This window comes from Wyeomyia smithii, chromosome 2 (assembly GCF_029784165.1).
Source record: "Wyeomyia smithii strain HCP4-BCI-WySm-NY-G18 chromosome 2, ASM2978416v1, whole genome shotgun sequence".
Taxonomy (NCBI): Eukaryota; Metazoa; Arthropoda; class Insecta; order Diptera; family Culicidae; genus Wyeomyia; species Wyeomyia smithii.
Window position 1 is genome coordinate 67,676,881 of NC_073695.1, and position 25,203 is coordinate 67,702,083.

The following is a 25,203-nucleotide window of genomic DNA, read 5'->3' on the forward strand; positions in this document are numbered from 1 at the left end:
AAATCACATGCCAAAAAATGGGGAAAGATTAAACTCTTAAAAAGTTTCGATTTTGTGTTAGTTGCGAGGAACGACGTTGTTGTATAAAGCGAGCGTAAACATTTATAAATTTTATCACATTGTGAGAGCACATATTTATCCCAACCAAAATTAGATTGGATGCGAATACCCAAACTAACAGCATCCTCAACAAATTAGACAATTTCATTGCCTAGAAACAACACCGGTTTCAAGGTACCATGTATAGAGCCATTGTTAATAAAAACTGCGTTTGTTTTTGTACAATTCAATGTGTGCTTATTTCTTGCGGGCCAATCAAAGACTCGTTTTAAATCAGCATTAATTTTATGAGCTATTTCTACAGCCGAGTTATTACTACATCCATAATATAACTGGACACCATCCGCAAAAAGATGAATCTTACAGTTTTTGATGACTTCAGGAAGGTCATTTATGTATAAAGAAAACAAAATTGGTCCCAGAATAGGACCTTGTGGGACTCGGGATGATACAGGCAGAAACTGAGAAAGTATTCCATTATTGAAGACTGTTTGAGATCGCCCACTCAGATATGAATTTATCAGATTTGATGCATGTAATGAAAGTCCAAAGTTTGATCTCAGTTTTTGACATAAAATTGTATGTGACACTGTGTCGAAAGCCTTCGAAAAGTCTAATAAAATTAGAACAACGGGCCGACCACCATCAAGTACAAGACCAATATCATCAATTATTTTTAGCATCGCGGTTTTTGGGCTGTGTTTAGTCCGATAGCCGGACTGAAACTGATTTAACAGGTTCTTCCTGGTTATATAATCACAAAGGTCCATTTTGATTATTTTTTCAAAAATCTTAGACAAAGCGCAAAGGATGCTTATGGGTCGCAGATTATCTATCGTGTTAGAGTTGGATTTTTTCTTAATAGGTATAATCTTGGATTTTTTCCAAGCATCAGTAAAAACACTTGTTGTGATTATAGAATTGAAAAGATGTGTTATAGGCTCAACCAAAATAGGGCAAATATTTTTTATGAATTTCATTGGTATTAAATCGACTCCCATAGCATTAGAACTAATTGAGCACATAGCTTTAATGACATCAATTTGATTAACTCTACCAAAATAAAAGCATCGTTATTGAATTCGTATGTTCCGAGGGTACTAGAGAAAGTCGAGTTGTTTTGAGAAAAATGACTACAAAATTTGTGATTAATTTCACCAGCAGTGAAATTGTTCGGTGTTTGCAATGATAATTGACCAACTCCTATAGTTTTCAGTTTTTCTTAGGAGGCACATTCCTTAGTAGGCATATTCATGTCAAGGCGGGAGGTAAAATAATTTTGTTTAGCTGTGTCGAATTCTTTTGAACTCAAGATGAACATCCGAATTTTCACTTCTTTTCCATTCCTTGTACAATATATCACGGTTAACAATTGCCATACTTATGGTTGTAATGAACCAAGGATTACGCTTTTCGTGACACGAAATAGTACGGGTGGGAACAAAAGTATCGTAAAGATTCAACAATACTTTCTCGAAAAATTCCAACTGCAAATTAGGGTTATAATTTAGTGCTATCGATTTTTTCGTGCTCAAAATTTCAGTTTCGTATCCAAAGATAGAAGTTATTTATTGATCGACTTTCAATCAAAATCTGAAATTTAAATATTGAACATCACAAAACTGGCAAAAGCTACTGCAATATTTCCAATGTTGTTCAGCTTCATAAAGATACGGTCGCTAGGATTGTGCAAATGTAAAAATACGTGGTTCTATCTCAGCAACTAAGCGATCGGGGCTTCCTTCAAAGAAAACCGGCCGAATTGAAGAAGACGGATCTGGACCGAGGACTATCAGCTCCGAAAATTGCGGAACAGATTGAAAGCTAGTTTTCCATTCAACTGACATTTCGTACGAAACCACTCTCATGAGAAAGGTCTTAAGGGCAGAGTAGCACTTAAGAGCCTGTTCGCGAGAGCCGCAACCACCTTTCTGAGGGACGTTGTTTTGATGTTCTTCGATTGAGCTGAAATTTTTAGGAAGTTTTGCAAAATTTCAATTTTTTTCATTGAGGTTAAGTTGGGTAAAACGGCCCTTGAAAAACGACCAAATTCTAAAAAGTGCAATAACTCCTGCTAGACTTGATGGATTTTTCTTAAAATTTGTGGTATTATTTTACACTAAAATACTTCATAACGCCACAATATATGGCAAAAAGGTAACATGACGAAAAAATGCATTTTTTTTTAAATTGTCAATTTTCAGGACCATCCTACACTTCTCAACATCGCCTGAAAAAATATCTGAATACAGCGATTTGTAGAGCAACTCAAGAGCTTTAATATCATGTGTAAGCCAAGTGTGCCAAATGGGGTAAAACAGCCCTGGAATGTTTTTTTCGAAAAACCCTCAAATCCACAAAAATCACTATATTTCCTGCTAGACTTAATAGATTTTGCTGAAACTTTGTATAACCATCAGAACTACCTACTTTACCAGTAGATACGCCATTTGGGGTAAAACGTTCCTTGAAGATTTTTTTCGAAAAATGCCGTCCAAACCACCAAAACTGCAAGAACTCAGGTTAGATTTGATAGCTTTACTGAAAATTTAGATTATTATTCTAGTTAAATACGAACTTAAGGGCAAGATGACAAAAGTGACAAATGGATTTACATGACGATAAAAAAAAATTTTCTTGGAAAATACTTGGAGATTTTCGGAGTGCTATTGCTCTACAGAAAAGGTCCAGAACCCGTAGTTAGCATTTTATAAAACAACAAAAGAACTTTTATTTGATATCAAATCCAGATGCACATGGACATGCATATTGGACAAAAACACTAACTAAAAAGGTCTGAAATTTTTCTCGACTTTTTAACTAAGTTCAAGAAAAGCATCAAATAAGGTAAAAGATATTATCGATACGACGCGACGCTTGCAAAAATAAAGAATTCCCACCGAGTTCCTACTTATCCGTGGAACAAATAAAATTATTGTCTGCACGATTTCCTGTAATATTTATATAGGCAACACTTGGCGTAAAGGAAAATGGTGCTTTGATCATGGGTAGAAATTGTTAAGCATTTGTGTTCGTAGTCGTGATTTTTTCAAATGATTGTTAATTTTATTGATACAACAGCAACCAGAGTAACATGATTTTTTGGCCAACACTCTGGAAAAAAGCGAAGAATGAGAACGATGACAATAAATTTAAAAGTAAATCAAATAGAAAAGATGAACATGAAACTCAAACAATAACTTACTTTATTTGCTTCAACAAAACTCGAAATATGGCAGTCTTTCAGCAACTGTCTTATCGATAATATCTTTTATCAGGTTTGATGCTTTTCTTGAAACGTAGTAAAAAAATTAAGAAAAACTTCAGTCCTTTCTTGTCAGTTCCCAAATAATGCATCTGGATTTGATAGCAAATAAAAGCTCTTTAGTTGTTTTGTATAATGCTAACTTCGGGTTCTGGACTGTTTTATGTAGAGAAAATAGCACCCCGGAAATCGCCAAGTAATGCCAGTAATAATCTAAATTTCCAGCAAATCTATCAAGTCTAACCCGAGTTCTTGCAGTTTTGATTTTGACGGCATTTTTCGAAAAAAAAATCTTCAAGGAACGTTTTACCCCAAACGGCGTATCTTCTGGTAAAGTAGGTTGTTCTGGTAAAGTAGAGCGGTTATCCATCCATTTCGTCAATCTATTTAGTCTAGTAGGAAATATGATGATTTTAGTGATCTCGACAGTTTTTTGAAAAAAACCTCCCAGGGCCGTTTTACCCCATTTGGCAACCTTGGCTTACACATGACATCAAGCTCTTGAGTTGCTCTACAAAATGCTATAAACAGATATTTTTTCTAGCGATGTTGAGAAGAGTAAGATGGCCCTAAAATTTGACAATTTTTGAAAGAAAAATGCATTTATTTTTTTTCATTATTGTGACCGTGCGTTTTGAAGTACTCTTAGTGTAGAATAATACCACCAATTTTCAGAAAAATCCATCGAGTCTAGCAGGAGTTATTGCACTTTTAAGAATTTGAACGTTTTTGGACATATCATTTCCAAGGGCCATTTATCCCACTTAACCTCAATGAAAAAATTGAAATTTTGCAAAACTTCCTACCTTGAATAGACAAACAAACACTGGAAATTTCAGCTCAATCTGAGAACATCAAAACAACATGCGGTTGCGCCTCTCGCGAACTGGCTCTTAAGAAGCCATGGTTGTCAGCAAAAAAATATGTCATGTCCCAGTACTAACTGGCATAAGGTGAATTGATCAAATGAAACGAAAGTAATTTTTGGGTCTGATGGTATCACAGAAAATGGCAGCTAACCGGCGAAAGTTTGAAAAAGGAATGTTTGCGGCCTACAGTCAAGTTCGGCGGTGGTGAGGTACTTTACCAACATTTTACTGAGCATGACTTTGATTTTTTTTCTGCAGATAGAGTCATAGATCCTCACAGAATATCTATGGCTATACCCGGCGTTGGAGAACATGAGTTCATCGATGGAATCAGAACCAAAGAGGTTTACTTGGACATTTCGAAGCGAAATCTACCAGCGTCTGCACAAAAGCTAAAGTTGGGGCGCAGTTAGCGCAGTTAACGCAGCAAAGCTGGTTTCGTAGTGGTTCAAGGAAAAGCGTATCAAGGACATTGAGTGGCCAACTCTCTAGAATATTTGAAAAGATTGTATTATAATCTCTCATGACGTATGACCGTTTGGTTTATTAGTGAATTGATTGATTGTTCATGTACACTTTATTTTTCAAATCAAAACATCTTAGCTAGTGTACACTAAATGATTTTTCCACACCACATGACAAAGGTTCATGTGACGCCAACCCTTTGATATAGAGTTCAAAAATACAATAATAAACCATCGGCGCGAATCGCGTCAAAGCTACGGACTTCTGGTTGCTGGCTGCGAAGTACGTAATGAGCCTTGTTATCAGCTCTTAATGCACCTTCGTTTATCGGGTTGCTTCACATCGTTTCCGTTTGCTGCGATAAACAAAAATAGCACACCTGAGCGAGTCATGGCAAAATTGATAACACGGAAGCACCGAAAATAGATATACTACGAATTTAGTCATCATGTTTATTTTAGCCACCAAATTCAGTGCTTCATCAATACAGCAGGATGTCGCGGCACTTGCCGTCAAATATTAGCTACCTAATCGATGCCGAGTGTGTTTTTTTGAGTGCAAAACGTGACACATATGAGTCATATCTAATATCCGTAGATACTGTTTTCCTTGTAACAGAGGTAATTTCCGTCCGAGGAAATCGAAAATAATTGCCAAAAGGGTAATTGTACTTATATTCAACCAACATCAGCTTGATGATGTGGCATCAAATCTCAATGTCATAAGTCTAAGCGGAGCTCTTCAAGTTCACCTAAGCGTCTGTGCTGTCATGTTGCAAATCGAAGGCGCCCCAGTAACGGCATGATTGGTTTTCCGCCATCATCATCATCATCATCATCAGCACCGCGAGCGACAAATTCGCAATCAAAGCAATCCACCGTTGATTAGCCGCCTGCTATGGTCGGTACGACAACGAGGCGGAGTGTATGTGTACAACACGGAGCAGGAAAAAAGCACATACCACACTCGACCGCCAACGTACTGTCAGATTGTTGGTCTACCGTCGTCATCGTCTCTATCGCGTAAGCAACAGTCCGCCGCTATTTGAAACAACATCCGCCAAAAAAGAGCACTTAAAACCGATCATCTCATCTAGTTTTGGTATGCGCATAGCTTAGCGTTACACAGAGCCGCATCGTCGTCGTGCCGAACGGAAGAGGACCGTTGCGCTGGCGGGAAACAGGAAAACCCAGACACACACCCAGAAAACCGGCATGCGTTTTTTCTATCTCATTTTCACAGCGGATCCGCTTGCGGTGGCGGATAGCGATGGATGGCGATGTGCTGTGGAAATGAATCAACAAACAAACCATTCAGCCAACAGGAAAAATAGCAACCCGGCATTTTGCGCAGCTTGTAGCTGGAAGCCAGTGGCGGCGGCGGCGGCATCAGGGTAATGGAAGAATATTCATATCTTGAAAATGTGTCTGAATACAATTCGATAAATGCGGGGCTGGCTCTGCCGGTTGAAGTATTAATAATAGATTTCCTGCTCAGTAAATGCCAGCTTGGCTTGCCTCATTTCGTCACACTGGAAATAGATTAGCACCCGATGACGGGTAACTTTTACCCTGGGATGATGGCCAAAAGAGTTAGTGATGGAATGGTCCAAATATATTAACCCACTTTGACCTAGTGGATGGGATTTTGTGAGCTAAAATTCAATTGGTTTTTCGAAATCTCTGGGGACAAAAACTGGCAACACCAGCAATTTGACATTATAAATTTTTCGCATGTAAACGAAGTTATGAGATTAGTTGTGTTTGTAATTGTTCTGATCTAGTTCCCATAGTTTCTTGTAGAAAACTTTTATGTTACTGAGAAGCCTACGATACAATGAATGCTAAAAATATGATCCAATTCGCAACTTAGGTACTAAATGTGACTTTTTAAAGTTTTTAACTTTGGAGTATGTTTTCTACAAAATTTATTTTCATTTAAAGTACAATCTGCAATTGCTAGAATAACCACTCTGAGAGTATTTGCAAGTTCTAGAAACAATAAAAAAATTCGATATTCCCAAGAACTAACAATGGCAACACCATTCCAACAGGAAACACATACTTCTGTTTGTGCACAATAAAGAAAACATGACCAACCGCGCGGCAAAACACACCCGGATGCAGTTGTTCTTCTACTTTGTTCGCACCACTGCTGCAAGATTGCCTCAATTAGCGCTTCCCGTACGTCATTACAGTATCGCCATTCCCATCATCGTGCTTGGCTTCCGATCGTTCCCCACACTCGCTCTGAACGGGGACGATTTTCCCAAGATTTGAAGAAAATTTTATCACCGCCGGCTGTTTTGTGATCAAACCAATTTTCTCATACACGCCATCCCCCGGTGGAAAGCCGCAGCGTCGCTGCCTTGGCGAGGCAAGTGAAGTGTGTCTGCGTGTTCCGAAAAAGTACCAACCGAAGATGGGAAACAACATACCGGGTCGTAGAAACCAATCCGCGAGAGCACAGGGAAAGCGGAACGCCACATGTTGGCTTACGGTTTCCGCCCGAGAGCGCAGTCTGTTTTCGGGGGCTTCTTTACGCCTGCGCTAGAGAATTGATGACTTTCTAAATAAATTTTCTTCAATGTAACCGGATGGGTGACCTTTTCCCTGTTATTAAAAACTCGTCGACCCGGAACTCCAGTTACCGACTTAAAATCTGGCTTCGGCAATGAATGGAAGAAAACAGTAAAAGCGCTGACGGTTGCGGTTTACTGTTAAGCTCATGAATCGCAAAAAGCTTTTCCTAATCCAACGCCGACGTCAGAGCACGTTGCAGGTTCAGTTACCTTTACCTGACCGTTATCAATCACACGCTCCAATGGCAATGGCAAATTCGACGAAGCATAAAGCAGAATTTCCCACTATTGTACTCTTCGACCGCTGCACTTACTCCGAGCCGGGAGTAGCTAATTCATTCATCTGTGGCTATTTCATTGGCTTCCATTTCTCAACGGAATCTTGCAGTTGTTGAAAGTTCTACGCCAACAATAGACCATTGTTTTTCCTCGATTCTTGCCTGCACCCACAATCTAGATAAAAATTTACCCATCCAAGTTCGAAATGTTTGCCTAGACTAATTCCATCTCCTCATCGCCAGCGTTGCGCCAATGAAGACCAAGATTGCAATGTTTTTCTGCTTCTGTTCTAGCTTGGAGTGCAAATAAGCTCTGTAACAAATAACAGTACCAGAGACTGAGAAGGCGGATGGAATCATTAAAAATTAACAATGCTTCGCCAAAAACATAGAGCCCAAAACTTTTCCCAATGTGTTTTCCTCACGTTCCAGCGGGCGCGGGAAATTCCTATCCGCTTTCACGCTGAGCAGGTGATGGTGCGGGAAATGCGCAAATCCATCCGACCGATGCATGCTGATAGCTAGGCTTCCAGGAACTTCACGAAACCGCACCAGCGAAACGCGATGAGGCGGGATGATATTGGGATAATAACTTAATTATTCTACCACCTTGTTATTACTTGCAAGTTGCCTCGTCTGTGCCGGTCGGAAGGCGTATTCCCGTTTTTATACTACGCAATCGATCGGATCTAATGATCGGATCGCAGCCCAGCCGAACACGCACGTGGAACGAGAGAAAGTAGCAAATGAGTTCATTCAATGAGAGGAAGATCCAATTTGCCTGCGATTTTTGGACATGACGAAATCGCCCGTGAATGGTGGGTAGGATAATTTTTTCACTTTTGAGGATGAATCACCCGGTTTGTTTGCGTTTTCATTGTGAAACTATATTATCACGCAATAAGCTCTGGATAGATAATAATAAAAAAAGGCTCAGAAAATTCAAGACGAAGCTCAAATACAGATGGAAAAAAAGTCGAATTTATTAAAAATTCCATCAACATTGGCCCAATTTTATTTTTATTAATGACGAATAAATTACACCTTAATTAACATCAAACAATTGTTTAAATTGTCATCAACTGGAATGGAGCGAGAGGGTCCTTTTTGGTTTTTTTTTGGAAAGAAGGAAATCATCACTTTGCTTTGCCGAATAAGTTGTTTGAATCTATATTTAATTTTGGGACTTCTTCCGTAGCTCTTATTAATTGTGAGCAGCGTTGCCAGCCCTTCAGTTTTTCCTGGATATCTCCAGTGTTTTTGGGCACGCCAGCGAAACAGCTGGAGATTGAATATCTCCAGTTTTTTTTTAAATTATTCCAGTTTTATCCAGCTTTCTACTTGTCACCTTATTTATTGAATTCATTCCCCTTCAACGTATGATCTTTTCTTGTTTAAATCGAATTCCAGTCGCAACTTCGAAATTTAGAGTACGCCAGACTTTATATCTAGTGACTATAATCTCCATCAGTAAAAAATCAAAATAGCAATGCATTGTCTCTTTCACTATTTTTGTTGACATGAAATAATGTGGTGCAATATATGTATATAATCGTTATTTACGCAACATTTTTGAACCGAAAATCAAACAAAATCTGCAGAAGCTTCAAATTTTATATTTTCTCTAGTTTTTTTTTTAAATTCTTCCAGTCTTTCTTGAAAAAAAGGTTGGCATGGCTGAACAAAATCATAACAAATTGAACATTTCTATCCAGCTTTCCACGAGCGGTAATGGCGGATGGATTTGACATTTAATGTAGGTTGTCAAACTATAGTTCATTAGATATTTCCATTGAACTAGTACTAGTTGGGTGGATTTGACATATAATTATACTAGTTCAATGGAAAAATCCATTGAACTAGTTGTATAACAACCTCCATTCTATGTCAAATCCATCTAACTAGTTTCAGTTCCATGGAAATATCCAATGAACTAGCAGTTTGACAACCTACATCAAATGTCAAATCCATCCTCGATTACCGCTCGTGGAAAGCTAGATATGCTAGCTGCTGGCAGTGCTGACAACACGGGCGCAAAATTTGACACACGTCATTGACTTGACAGTAGAAAAAAGCAAAGATCGGATTTTTGCAAGGTGCGACACTTTAGAAGCAAGCCCATTTCGGCGAGTCAAGCTAAGCTAAGCTAAGCTAAGCCCATTTCGGCTGATGTTTCGCGAAAATTAGTTACGATCGCACTGTTTATTAGTGTTAAGTGAAAACCTAATAAGAGTGGTTACGCGACTGTTACGTTCCGGTATTTGTGGAAAATGTTCTAGTCGCAACCGGCGCGAAAGTATAAACAACACCGAGCGAGAAAAAAAAGGATGTGAAAAATAGCAAGATTAAAACGTTTTGAAGGTTTTACAGTGAAACCAATTGTGTAAACTGATTAAATTAGGTGCTCTGTAGCCGGTTTAGCATATTCACAATAAACAATCGCAGATTAGTTGAAAAAAATTAACATTCTATGAGGGATTTCCGAAATACGATAGTATGCAGGAGTAAGCCATCGGTCTTCCCGTTCTTGGATTCCGTCCTGTTTCACGTTTAAGTGAAAAATAGCCATCATAAACAAGGAAATATTTTAGTATCATGCAATATTCATTGTTCCTTCCGTCGTTTTTTGATTTTTAGTTAAAAAAGAAAATAAAGTCATCGGTCAGCCGTAGTGGTCGTAACGAAAACGTGGACTTTTGATTTTCACCGTTTCAACTTTTTTGAAAAATTATTACTCTGAGTTTTATGGTTTGACCATGAAAGAAGCGCGTGATATATTCCATCGGAATATGACAGCTCGGATGAGGATGAGATCTGATCTATCTGACCCTCCCTTTTAATGAAAATTGAAAACAATTGGTTGTAGCTTTCGAAGAATTTCGCCACTTAAAAAGGTTTTGCGAAATTCAGAGGTAAATAACTTTATATTTGAAAGAAAACTTCATAGAATTGGCGTGATTTTATTTCGATAATGTCAGATTTCGCTTGGAAAAGAAACGAAAAGTTGTTTTCGGAACATTATTTTCTGTTTAGCTTTCGCCTAATCCGCAGCTTATTATTAGTTTAAAGTATATTCTCTTTTAAGTAGCGTCTAAATATTTTTCAAACATTAATCTGTTGTTTTAAAATTTTCTGAAATGTGAGTCTGCAATATTGGCAGTTCCCTTCGTTTGTTTGAGAACTAGATATGAGAACATACAGAATACATTGGATCAATTGTATGAAAAAACAATTTCATTGCTCTTATTAAATGTAAAGTGTTCCGAGACAAATTATTTAGAGTCATTAGTGTAACCCGGGCTGAAATTTTTCAGTGCTTTTGCATGGAAGTGAAAATAACCATCATAATCGAGGGAATCTTTTACTGTCATGCAAAGTTCATTCGCTCTTCTTTCGTTTGTTAGCTTTTAGTAAAATAGAAAGTCAAGTCACCCGTTAGTCGTAGTGGTCGTAATGGAAACGTGTTCGTTTGATTTTCACCGTTTCTACTTTTCTATAAACTTATTACTCAAATTTTTAATGTGTGATCGTGAACGATGCGCGTGAAATATTTCATCAGAGTATGACAGCTCGTTACAAGGATGGTAACTATAGGTAACTTCCTTTTAAGTGAAAATTGAAAGCAATTCGTTTTAATTTTCGAATAATTTCGCTACTAAAAATGATTTTTATCAGCGTCGAAATTTTCCCCAAACGTTAATTTGCTGTTGTTTCAAAGTTTTCTGGTAGGGGAGGATTGTACAAAACGCACCAGTTAAGCGTTTTCGCGATTTACAGCGCTTCAAATAATTTCAAAGCGACATTGAACGTGTAGGATCTATTTATTGTATGTTTATGACGAAGTTTATCATAATGTACTCGATTTCAATGTCTTTTTTGGTAAAAATTACCATTGTCGCCAAACAAGCCCGTGACCAAAACGCACCACAACAAAAGTCAGTATACTCCAAAGCAGGTGGCTAATATGCCACTAGCAGAAATCAGCACGCGAAGTGAGAAGCGCTTGAAGTCTCGAAAGTAAAATCAAAAGTAATGGCACATGCTCTGAGTTGTCAAGCAATCTCCTGCAAGCTCTTCATAGTGCATTCTGCCCCGATTTTAATTTTGATTGTTTTCAGGTAAAAGTTGACGAAAGTTAGTAAAATAATTTGAAATACTCATAGTTTTATAAACTACAAAAGTTTAAAGATTGGGGAAACCATATTTTTTTGTATTATTTACTAGTCAGTTAATCATATCATTAAAAACCTACTTCATCGTTCAGCACAATGAGATGACTATACGATTCCTTACTAGGTCGAATAATCAATCTAACTTCCTGGGGCGCTGATCATTAAAAGTGATCGACATTCAATAATCGTCCACCATCGTTGCACACATTGGCTGGTAATGCCAGATAATTTTGGTTTGGCGGCTTCTCGATAATTTTGAAACCCATTGAACCCAATTCTAAAGGTATAATTTGCACCCTTGCTTAGCACATTAGTCAACCACTAAACTGAGCCCAAGGCAGCTCGGGATGTAACCTCGATTCGGTAATTACTATAATTGCCCGTAGTTATACCGATCGGTCGTAGCCCATAGCCATGCATGGATAGAAGCTGGTATTGCACGTGCACCGCTCTCTGCTCTAGAGCCTATTTGGACATTTTCTATCCTCTACATTTGGTCGATCGTCGCCCGTCGTCGAAGGTAATTGGAGTAAAACCGATTGCCTTGCGGTGCGTCGGCATGACGACAGAATTTTGTTGCCTCGACTCTCGCTTTCTGGCTCAAGAACTGAGAAAAGCAATGTTAAATATGATTTTGAACATACATCCAATCACATCTGTGGTAGTTATTCCATGGTATTCTACAACCAACTTGAACTACTCTAATATACTCGAAAGTTGATAAATGGAAAGGGTGGGTGTTTTAAATTATAAACTTTGTCTTTTAAGATTTCCTAAATGAATCATATTTTCCAAAACGAAATAATCAACAATTCTACTTATCTTTTGCTAGAATATATGTGTTAAAGTTGAAACGACAAGTTTATTTCATTTTGAATAATATTTCAGCGTTTGATAGATGTATTCAAAATTAACATTAAATATAAAATCGCCAGATCCCTGCGGGCGACTATTGTTTCCCAAAACAAGTTTCGCATAGGCCCAGCTACTGCTGATATCAACTAAACAGAAAGTGATGCCCCAATTAGGAAACTTACCTTCAATGAATTTACCGCCACCGGTGACGAAACACGTGCCCTCACGCGTCTCACGATCGATTACTGGAGTAGGTCAACAATGTACGGCGCAAAGTTGCAGTGCACGATTTTGGGAACCGGCGCCGTATGACGTCTGCTCGCTGGTTTTGTGTCTTCCCACTTTTCCGGTGCGAGTTGGTGTGTGCGCTTAGCCCAGTTTGCCACTGCTGCCCGTCACCAGTTGGGTGCACCTTTGCGTGTAGGTACGGTTGGTGCTTCCTGTCTCTGCGTTTCCCGAAGCAGATGTTGTTTTCTTTCGTTTCGTTTGCAACGCCTCGCTACACTTCCGCCGTGCGGTTCTTAATCCAGAGGCGAATATCTCAAGAAAACAAGCTGATTATATAGCTTCCGCTTGTTTCGCTTTGTAATTTTCAGGAATTATGACGTAACTGTCTGTTCTATGTATCGCCTATACCGCTCCCACTCGAACTATTAAGTACAACGTTTCTTTCCAATACTTGAACTATTCACATGCTCCACAGCACTCTAATATTACCCGCTCTAAATCATTCACGAAATCCAATTAGTTCAAGCAAAGCTGATGTACTACACGTTGCTGTTTCCACCATCTGCTCAGCTACAGAGTATCGAAGATTATCTTCAGCGTATGCAGAGTTCGCTCAAATCGTTTCCAAAAAGATCTCCCATATGTCACTAATCGAACCGAAATGAATGAAAAAGTGATCCACTCAAAAGGTTTATTATATCTGTAACACGAGACCAGACCACATCTAATTCGTGCTGAACACACACACGCTCTCTATCTTTTCTCTTCTGGTTCGGTTGGTCGATCGGCGGCTGCTGCTGCTCTGGATTTTCTTTTACTCCACCTCTAATCTGCTGACCTTCTTTTATGCCCGGTTTCACAACAGCTGTCCTTCACCTTATGCTGCGCAAACAACACTAAACAACTGTCGCAGATGATCTGGCAAAATACAGAGTAAAGAAAAATCGAAAGCTGCCACACAAGATAGAACCACACTCGCCGGTTGCTTCCGAAAAACTGATGGTTAACTTTGGCTGCAAGCTGGTTTTGTACCGATGTAGCGATCGTGCTTTGTCGCTGGGTTTCGGAAACACGAGCGCGCTTCGCGTCCGGCAGAGCCGAGTGGGAAAGAGCTGCCAGATTGTTGGCGATTTTGGGTTGGTGATTTTTCATTCAATTTTATTCAGGCTGCAGGAAGCTTGGGATAAACCTAGTTGAAAATACACTGAAATCGCTTTTTATACGAGGGTTACGTATCGCGTAAACAAACAACCTTAGAAAAACATCCATCGTCGATAAAGGATAAGGTTGTTAATCGATAATTTATCGTAAACGCCGATAACGATACCGTCTGTTATCGTTATCGACGATGACGCTTACGTCTTCAGACATTATCGTCATTATCAATGACGATAGCTACTGGACGGTATCGAATCAATAACGTTTGTTTATTACCATCCACTGCAATACCATCATTAGCTTTAATAGATATATCATTTAGATGCATTTTAAATGCAAATATGACAATGCTACATACCTTACTATTCGAATTTGTGCTTTTAAAAGCGCCTCATAAGCTAAAACAATTAAAACTGAGAAATTTATTTTCCTGATGAGAAGCGAAACATAAACAAATAAGGAAAAGTTTCTTCCTGTTGCCTAGTGATGTTTCGTCTCCAACCCTCCGAAGTGAAATAACGTTTCCTCACCCCGTGCCTGCTTTTTGATCAAGTCGTACACCATTCGCTACCACAGCCGACAAAACTGGCATAAGGCGTTAGTGAACTGATAACGTCTAGTGACTATCGTTATCGCCGATATCGTTAATGTTTGAAGACGGTATCGTCATCGTCATAACGATACCATACGTTATCGGTAACGGCGATGACGATTATCGACGATAATCTATCGTATTAACAACCTTGATAAAGGATAAACAAACTTAGATTTCGAATTACTGCTCCCTTAAATTTTTCTATTATTATTTTGCAAGAAATTTACAATTTGGAATTAAACCATCTTAAAATTTTGTTCATCACTTTCCTTGGTGCTTATTGTTTACGGAGAATTAAACATACGTGTGTAATTACCAGTTTTGTATGAGTTACCCATACAAGTATAAAGCTGCAGTAGAAACTTTTGAAGGCCGTGGAAACAATGTCGCGAAATAGAACGGAATATAGTAAAAATAAATTCTCATGTGGAAATATACTCAAGATTTTTAGTTCCCAATTTTATACATCTTCGAATTCAAGGTGGAAAAACCAAACTGTAAAAAATATGAACGAATTCCGCCCCAGCTCGACCAGATGCTCGTAGCACCTGGGCTGGTAGCAAGTCACTTTCTAGTGACTTGGTCACTAGTCTGAGGTTGGTCACTAATTTCATCCTACAAAATGAAAGAAATTTGAAAGTTTACGACAATTCAAGCAGGGACTGCGGTGTTGAAAGGCAACCCACGTGGACTTTATTTTTGCTGACTTTTATATTTTTATATATTATATAAATACTATTTCGTCAAGTCAAGTGCTATAATTGTTGTTACAAAAAATAATGTATTCATGGTCAATTAACCGTTATATTGTGTTATCAAAATATTAGAAGCACTTCAAAATTTATTAATTTGCTTGTGGTTAGTTAATGTATACAAATTTTTAGGCGACACTAACTTATGTAAATATATACCATACCAAGTGGCAAAACCGCCATGCAGAATTTCAGGTCAACCGGACTTCTGGGAGTCGTGCCTCAAAGTTTTTGTGACCGAAGAAATTGTTAAAAGCGATTTTCAAGCCAAACGTTTCGGAAATGCTTAAAACATCGAGATTTATTATTTATTTACTAATTTCGTCATCCAATTATACGTCTAAATGATAATTGGTGTTTGGACTGGGAAAAGCCGCCTTGAGTAAACTTTAGTCTTCATTCAAAGCGGCATAAAAACCCAGTATCTTTTGTACAAACCAATCACAAAATGAAACTATAACATTATAGCAGTACATTACACTTCACAAGCAAACAAATACAGTTGAAAAGTTAAACTATTATCACGTCGGTTATACCCTAAGGCCATCTGTCGAATTGGCTCATGCAGTCCGTAGTTGGTGCGATGTGACCTAACCCGCAGCAGCTGATTGTTCCGTTGTGGTCGAAGTGGACAGTGTAATTGAAGGAGCGACAATATAGCAGGGCAGTCATAAACACCCAATAATATTCTATGGGCGGTGCTTGCTGAGATATCCTTACGACGTTGCTCGAGTGGCGCTAAACCTATCAGTCAGGGTTGATATTTGTTGACACTTTTGAGTGAAAGTGAAAAAAAGCATCCATAAACGTTATTTTTTTACAATCCTTTCAGAGTTCTCCTTTCCCGCTTTTTGCATGGAAGTGAACTGTCAAAACACCTCACCACCACCTCATGCGATGAAAGCAAGACAACGAAATCAGTTTATCACTTAACGTAGATTGTCAAGGCATCGGTCAGTGTAAGTGAAAAAGTGTTTCGGTTAGGTTTATTTTGGTTGAGTGGACTGTTTGTTTTTCTTTTTCGCTTTGAAGTGAAGATCATTTGGTTGGATTTGTCGTCAAATTTTATTCCGTAACCGTGAACGATGCGCGCGACCTATTTCATCTGAGTATGACAGCACGTTACTACTACGAAAATCTAGTGTAACTGAAAGAGTGCTGCGATCATTGGAAGTGAAAATTGAAAATGATTGGCTGTAATTTTCGAAGAATTTTGTTGGGGAAAATGACTTTTATCATAGGGCGGTCGAGCATCAGGATTTCTCCATGGTAGCATACGGCAAATTTTGCGAACAAAACATTTCTGTATTCGCTCCAAACGGTTAATCCAGAACTCATAGTGTGGATTCCAAACTACACAGCTAGTTTCAAGAATGGAACGTACTAAAGAGCAGTAAAGAGTACGCAGAGTACCAAGATCAACGATTTCTCGTCCAATTCTGAAAATTATTCCCAGCTGTCGATTCGCCTTGTTGATAATCGTCATATAATGTTGTCTGAACGTCAAATGGGTATCCAACACCACGCCAAGATCAGTTACATTGTCGCTCCGTCTTAAATACGTATCTTCAATGCAGTAATCATAAACTAAAGATTGTTTTTTGCGACTGAACCTGATAACAGTGCATTTTGAAATGCTGATTGACATACGGTTAGAATCACACCATTGATCTAGTATTATTATTATTATCGATTGATTTTTTTTCCAAACAATTTTCACATAATCGCTTCCGTCTTTGTTTTCCATGGGAAACAAGGTGTATGGTATCAGCACTTAACTCGAGGGAAGAAATATCGGGAAAACATCTTATTCCGAACTGTGCATCGAATGTCTCTCTGTCTATGGGAATGGAGTTTTGTGACTATACAAGGGTCTAGAAAAAAAGGTTGCTGCACAAATAAGCTGAAATTTTGTTTGAGGATATTTTCGAGCAGACGAAACTTTTGAGTCCTATCGCCAATCATAATTCGAAAAATTGATTTCCAGTGGCACCCCACTGTTTATGTCATACGGTAAACAACAATTCGAATGTTGTTCTCGAAATGATCATTGACTGAACTACGAATGAAATTATTTGAATAGCACGTGCGGTGCACGGTAAGCGGTATCGCTAACAATAGCAATAAAACACTTTATTTGGTACGCTGTTTTCTCCTAATCTCTCTCGTCAATTTTCTGTCGCACTCATATTTCTACTAAACTCATATTGAGAATGGCTTAGGCAAAAAATCATGATTATTGAAAACTCAGCCAGCAGAGTTTTACTCGGCCCGAATTTGTCACAAATATATGGTCGGCGTGCGACCAGACCGAACCAAGCGCCATTTTTTAAAAAATGAGTTATTAACACCAGTCGATGTGAGAATGAATAATCTATCTTTGATGAAGAAACGAAATCATTTGAACAGTTCATTATGACATTATAACAAAAATTGTGTATACCAGCTTGCAGGAAACATACGAATCAGTGAACTAAAGTATCGTTGGTAGTGACACAAAAATTGAAGTCTAATTGAAAGCTGTTAAACAATCGTCAAGTGCTACCAGGAAACCGTTACCATCAACTCACTTTAAAATTTTTTCTTCATGACTCCCGGAAAGCGGATTGAAATTTACGATCTAAATCTAAAGAAAAGATTTCCGTATCATTTAGTCCAGTTTTGATCGTAAATAGCAAACCTAAGGTAGGCGTTTCCCACACTTGTCTATTTCTATCCTTTGACTGTAACTGACAGACGGAAACCTAAGACATTGCGTTTCACAGGACAAGTCACTTCCGGAGGAAATCAAACCCTAACAGGACATGGAACGAAATATCCCATTCATTGTTCAAAGCTGGATCGTCCCATATAAATCAAACCGCTTGCGCATCGGGTCTTCTGGCGTGCCGGCCGGCGATGGCTGTTTTAATCCCTATAATCACCGGAGGCATTTGCAGTGCCAACACTCGTTATAATTAGTCGGGTTTTGGTTTATGATTGCAGAAGCAGAGAAGAAAGCACTGAAAGTTCTTTGCTGCAGGATATGCCGCCCGAAAATACATTCGGATGCGACTCCGGCAGCAGGATGACAATGTGGACGTGTTGTGCGTTCGTACCTGACGAAAAGAAAGAGGAGAAAGCACCTTGCCCGGTAATCATTGTTGTGCGATTATAATTATGCTCTCGAACAATGCACGAGGACGGAAAGCGTAGATTAAACCAGGCCGAAGAGAAAAAAATATCATCCTGTTTTATTTTATTTTTTATTTTGTTTTGCTCTTCCTCTGCAGTATTCAAAAAATATCCCTTTAGATTGTTTTTCATCCTAAACCAAACGAAGAAGGCACGAGGAGCGACCAGATTAAACCAAAAGAAGGAAATGAAAAAAATGACGCTTATTTTAGATACTTTCGAAAAAGGATGCAGTATGTCTGCAGCACAGCTTAAACGTTCGAACGATCTAACAGCCATTCTGTACCTACTTAAGGATAAAGCTGCATAACGAAGAATAAAAATGATTTACATCCGGACACACGCCTGGAAGAGAACTGCCAAAACGCATTGGTTGTTGCTTGAGTTAGTCCGTGCCATGTCATGTTGCACATATGTCAGATTGCCTGATAATTATGCAAAGTAACTTAGAAGATGTTGATCTTTTTTTGTTAAGGGGTTTTAACTGCATTGCAGTCATTTAACCCGTGATTCAACCCTGAAAATATTGATTGTGCTCTGGTATAATTATTATGCAGCAAGTCCTAACTCGGTAGGTACTTTGAATGGATGGCGCAACAGTTCACGTATTTTTTACAAAATTTTTTACAAGTTGTGGGTAATGTTTAAGGTATAATTTTCCCACATCACATATGACTCATCCAATATAAATAGGAACTGCAGAATATAAGACAGTTATGCTTAGGATGATGAAACACCCGACACTTCTAAGTCTCACTTGGACTGCAATTAGTGATTACTGTTTATTGGGACGACACGTCTTCTGAAGATTTGATTCGTGTTTTCGACAGTGAATTGTTGATTCACAGGATATTTTCGAAGCGAGCAATGAAGATCTATTAAAAATGGTATTCAAATAGTTGTCACATATCTGACATTTTTAACATTTCTGACAGTTTTCACTGACTGCTCCCAACGATTAAAATTTGTATAATTATTATAGAACCTATCCCTCGTGTCATGTCATGTGGTCTTCTCACCGCTTTTAACCATGTGCTTTTTTCATTTCGCCAAAAATGCACTTTTTTACATCACAGAAAACATTGAATTGCTACATTGAAACAAATTTATCAAGACAAAATCATTTTATTTTAAATTCATCCAATTTCTCTTAAAAACATATAACATTTTTGAGATTTCACAGGTCAAGTTCAACTTGTTCGCTCTTCATTTTAACCGTAGCCAAGGTTGCATATCCAATCTTGCGGTGTCAATTCTATTCAATTGGTCGCGTGCCGATAATTCGCTCCACAAGTAAAATTTTGAAACATGATGTACGACAAACTTGAAGTCCTTAAGTAATGCTACACGTTTGTCAAAAAAGCAGTGCTCCAACTCTTATGCCCAAAGTGTGAGAGCCCATATTTAGTGGGATATTCGGCCAATATTCGCGGTGAATATTATGATCTTTACCGCGATTATTGGCTGAATATGGGCTCTCACACTTCAGCGTTGTAGTAATGTAGCAGTTTAGCTGCCGAATCTTAAGTAAAATTTGACATTATCTATTGATCTATTGACATCATCTATTACATTATCATCATATTCTATGTCCTATCTTAAATTGTACGGTCTACCAGATATGATTTTTAACTCTAAGGCGATGATTTTTAGCTCCTGATCCTTCACTCCAAATACTTACAACCCCCGGCTCCTCCTCTCCCTCGCCCATTTCTCCTCATTCTAGGCTCTAACCAGCCCTCGCGAGACGTGGAGATCGACGGTGTAGTGTCCAATCCGAGTCTGTCTGTCGAATACCTTTAAAGATGCTGTTGGCTGATTTAGATACAGCAGCCTTCCTGAGGCAAAAATACTAGACTGCAAGCTATCACTCGTAAAGGGTAAGAAAACCTACACCATGTCAGACTCGTATCGAGACAAATTTGCTGGATCTGCGTTGTCCAGCCACGTCTAGCTCCATCGGGTTCGACTTCCTGTGAGGTTGTATGTACGTCGAGTGACCCACACAGCGACCCACTATTGCAATGAAGCACGATGCGGTGAATGCGGGGAGAATCATGCCGATGATTCCTGCAATAGAAACGCTGAAAAGTGTATATAATGCGGGAAGACTCATCTCCTCAGTATCGCCTGGCTCGATGTACATACAGCGCGAAAACTCCAATTTTTGAATCATTTTTTAAGCAGTTGGCTGCTCAATGGCCCCTCCTTGCAACGATCGTGTTCTTCGATAGCTAATCAATCTGTTGAGATCAAGAATTCTATCTCTGTTGTACAGTGGAGTTGCGGACGTATCATATCAAAAATTTATTCTTCCAAAGTTTTGATTAATAAATACAAATCCGATGCATTTACCCTTTGTTAAACATGGCTTAAATCCAATGTTGTTCTCAACTTCCATGATTCTAAATTTTTTTGCCTTGATCCAGATACCCCTTATTCTAGGGATTAAGCGGTGCTATTGATTTTCTCGTATTAACCTCCCTTCGATTGCAGGCATCGAGCGCGTCGTATGTCAAATGACAATAGAAGATAAAGAACTTTGTATGGCCTCAATATATATTCCTCCAGAGCACAGGTTGGGGAACGGCTGCTTTTTGATTCTATAGAACTTCTACCCTCACCACGTCTGATTTTGGGAGATTTTACCTCTCACGGTTTGGTTTGGGGCACCCTAGTTAATGATAACTGCCCCTTTTTGAACGCGCCTCTATGCGATGACTTCAACGAGACAATTCTAAACAGCAGTGAATGACACGTGTTCCGAAACCCCAAGCGCGTCCTAGTGCTTTGGACCTATCCTTATGTTCGATATCGCTACGGTTGGATTGTGCATAGAAGGAAATCCCCGATTCCTACGGTAGCCACCATTTGCCTATTTTGATTTCAATTATAAACGGGTGAACTCGTCCGCGATCAATTGATATTCTGTATACCTTCACACGGAATACCAATTGAAAGTTATGTGAAAACTATTTGTACCTGGCGTCAAATGGCGAAATACCGCACAACAAACTGTTCTTCGTGATGCAGAGAGCTGAGACTGCCGAATGCGTACATTGTGATGATCATGCTGAGGAATCGATAAACCATAAATTCTGTTCCTGTGATCGAGTTGGTCCTGCCTGGGAATTATTGCAGCAAGAAATCACCAACATTTTGAGAGGATGGAGACGACTCTCTTTCGACGACTTAATCGTACCAACCTTGGAAAGGATTTATCAAAGAAAAAAAGATAAAATTATGAAAATGTTTGTAAATTATTTATATTATATTAACGCTCATAGTAACAATAGAATAATAAATTTGCAAGGTTTAGAGTTCCATCTTAAGTTATAAATTATGAAAATTGTTATACGCTATTTACAAAAAAAAAAAAAAAAAAAAAAACAAAAAAAAAGGATAATCACAGACGCTGTTGAGTCGATTGAAGATCTTTCACCACTTGGAGAATACAACATCTTTGCGGCAAGTGTTACTTATCTCATTCCATGCAAAAAAAAAACGGCGGCTTAAGTGCATCGAGAGCTAAAAGAAAGTTAACGAAAATACTGCTCTAAGGGAAACAACGTATCGTGATTGGTTCCTTCGCTTCAAGGGGGTTCTAGTATCGCGTGAAGGCAAAATGAAAATAGGATTCACTACAACAGCGACCAGAGATGTTTCTTCGACGTCGGCTCGACCGAATATACACGCTGCGAAGGTTAAGCTGTATATTTGGTGAGATCAGGTTGGTGTTATTTATGTTATTTAATCATCACTGTGGAACGGTACTGACTTTAATTGATGCGATTACGCTGAATACTGCGTTGTTCCGTTCGATTGCACATGGTCTGGCTGATTAGCAGTTCTGCTCAGATAAAAACAAAGAAATTTGGCTTAACTAGTGGATAGTCTCAAAAGAACAACAACAAGTATGTAGTTGCGCACCTAATAATACAGATCTCAAAAAAATCGACCACAAATGCATTATTTTTCTGTATCAACGAATAGCATTAATAATTTTTGACTTGATAGAATATAATTTGGCGACGATAACAAAATACGAAAGTCAGACAAAAACAGACCACGTGATTTGCTTTTAAAACATCCATGGTCTTTGGGTTATGAATTAGCTTTGCAGAACATCAGTACATCTCAAAATTACTATACGCTTTCGTAGCTTGGAGTGCAATCTATAATTTAAACAATTGAAATAAATTCAAAACTGTTTGATATTTATTCGCATTTCTTCTAAGTTTATTATGATAATGATTGTTTTAAAGATATTTCAAAGAAAAATATTGAATGTGTTTCTTAACGACCGATCAATGCATTTGATTTAGCGAGTAAGGGTAAACGCACCAAAACCCTGCATTCGTGCTTCGTGCAGTCACTATCCTGTTTGATGCTTTAGAAAGGTTTACCGCCCACCCTCGGAAGCGAACCGTTCGTAACCATTTCCTACGACATCATCGAAATGTGACACTTTCCAGTTCGGCGTTTTTAGTTTTTCACCAGAACCGAACCAACTCTCGCTTCCGGGTGGTTGAACGTAGACAAACATAACGAAAACCAATTAATGACTGAAGTGTGTCCTCGCCAGCGCAGTAATGTTTGCAGTTGGCCCGAAAAGTGTGTGTACAAATATTAACAAGTTCTCAACTCGTATTCCTTGCACGTGTTCATACTTTGCATGATCCTTGCATCGCGCTGACATTCGACAGAAGTTTCCGACTGCAGACGGAATAGGAAACAGCATATTCCAAAAAACAGGACCTTTTTCCACAGTTTGTTACTTGGAATAGAGCAGATTTCCGTTGACAGTTGAAAGGGATTATGTAAATAGTAAACCTTCGAATGTTTTCTTCCACAATAAGCCCTTCCGTGTGATGGAGTCTCTTTCCATCACTTGCGGTGCAGCTGCATCCGTAGCATCGACATGGTATCGAAAATCAGGATTTGATTTCCGACTAATCGAGGATGCTAACCAATCGTTTTTTTTATAATGTGGCAAGTAACTGACTGAAAATGAAATCCCAGACTGGAATTAAAACGGTAGAAATTGGCCTTTTGAGTCAAGACCGCTTCTTACCGATTGTTTCCGCCCGCACTGAATATTCTTTTGCTAGTCATCGTGAGTCCGATCTTTTTACGGCCAAAATTGGAAGCAATTTCCGATGCTAGTTTAGCAGGGATCAGATCACTTCTGGAAAGCGTTCACTAATGCATTTTAAAATGCAATTATATTGTTGAAAACGGTGATCTTTGTCATAGAAGATATTCAGTCAAGAAAAAGGTTAACCAAAAAATTTTACAGGTCAACCAGAATCCGTCGAATCGAGCATTAGCTTGGTCAATTACCGAATGAACATTTGGTTGCTAAATACTTTCGAATGGATCTATTTTTTAAATTTGGTTCTCACGTGATTTTCGTTGTATCATGTTCTTGCGCTGCAAGTATAACTATTACGGTCCGCTTCTGGTTCTGACTCATAAAATACGAGAATGTGTTGGCAAGTGCTAAATAGCATATTTTAAGGCATATTGGTTAGCAGCTTACCGACACAACATACTGAAATATGAAATTCGTACTCAGCTTATGATTCATCGTACTCGTCGTTGCCGTCATAGTTATTGTCAATAGAGTTTCAAGATTTTCGGAACGTTTATTTTTAACTGATTGCTCCTGTCATGTTAATTCAATCGGTAAGCTATGTAAAACCTGCTAACACTCCATTATCAAAACATAACCTTTCTGTTAGTTGAACACAGACTCCAATCCAAAATTCGAGCATACGACGGCTGGCTTGTCATTCAATATGAGCAATCTGTTAATCTCCGCAATTTACTGCTACCTTGCACCATCGACCATGAATGGAAAGGAAATTCTTTCCAGGTTTCCAACATCCGTTCAGTATTGTAATGATAATTTAACAACTTTATACTACCGAGCGCAGTGGTCCTATTCTTATGATCACGTTCAATGCAGTGAAAAGAAGAAAGCCCAAAAGCCGATATCCTTGGAGAGGAACTGTTTACTTTTCGGCCTACAAACCCACGCTGTGATGAATCCATTCAAAGTCGATTCTGTGACCACCAACCGGAGAAGGAGAATCGAAAAAAGGACAAACCAACTTTGTATCTCTTTGCTGTGGGAAAGTAAGAAAAAAAGCGTCAAACTTATATCCTGGATAATAAAGTTCAATTAGCATAGAAACAAAAGCTGAACGTTTTTTTTTTGGCAAGATCGATCGAACTTCCGGTTTTGCTAGAATTCTCTTCCAGCTACATTTGTGAAGCATGTGTGTTTTCGGCTGCTTGGTTACAATAATCCGATGAACATGCAGCATTATTCTTTCCTGAAGGCCCGTGACGAAGTAATACTAACAGGAAGCAAAAAATTAGTTTGTCCGATATCGCTTAAATAGGACATCCTCTTCCTTTCGTTTCCATTGTCGTCATTTATATTTATTTGTACACGCACAGTTGACGGCCGACGACGACGATTTGATTTCAATGCTCTCACTTTAGAAAAAAAAAAGCGAAACCCCACAAAAGGAAGGATGTGAAACGAAGAAAAATAAACATAAATCGGAAGAATCCGTTCTCTAGGTGTTGAGAAAACACCACAGGGCTATGGAAAAGGAAGTTCAATTTTAATCGTACTTGCCCGGCCGCTTGTTTGCCGTTTTAGTGCGTGAAATGTGATCCGAACCAGACGCAGCATAACTGACACTAGCCAAATTGATACAGGCTTTTTCAATTATTC

At 38.7% G+C, this 25,203-nt stretch overlaps 1 protein-coding gene across 1 annotated transcript in view; it reads right to left on the minus strand.

Moving 5' to 3' along the window:
• The window catches only part of LOC129722044 (nuclear receptor subfamily 4 group A member 3), a 34,564-nt gene extending 20,798 nt beyond the window's left edge, over positions 1-13,766 (minus strand). Inside the window, exon 1 of the mRNA XM_055675243.1 lies at positions 12,728-13,766. The gene's annotated coding sequence lies outside the window, so the exon portion shown is untranslated. The remainder of the gene's footprint in view (positions 1-12,727) is intronic.
• Positions 13,767-25,203: the final 11,437 nt, after the last annotated feature.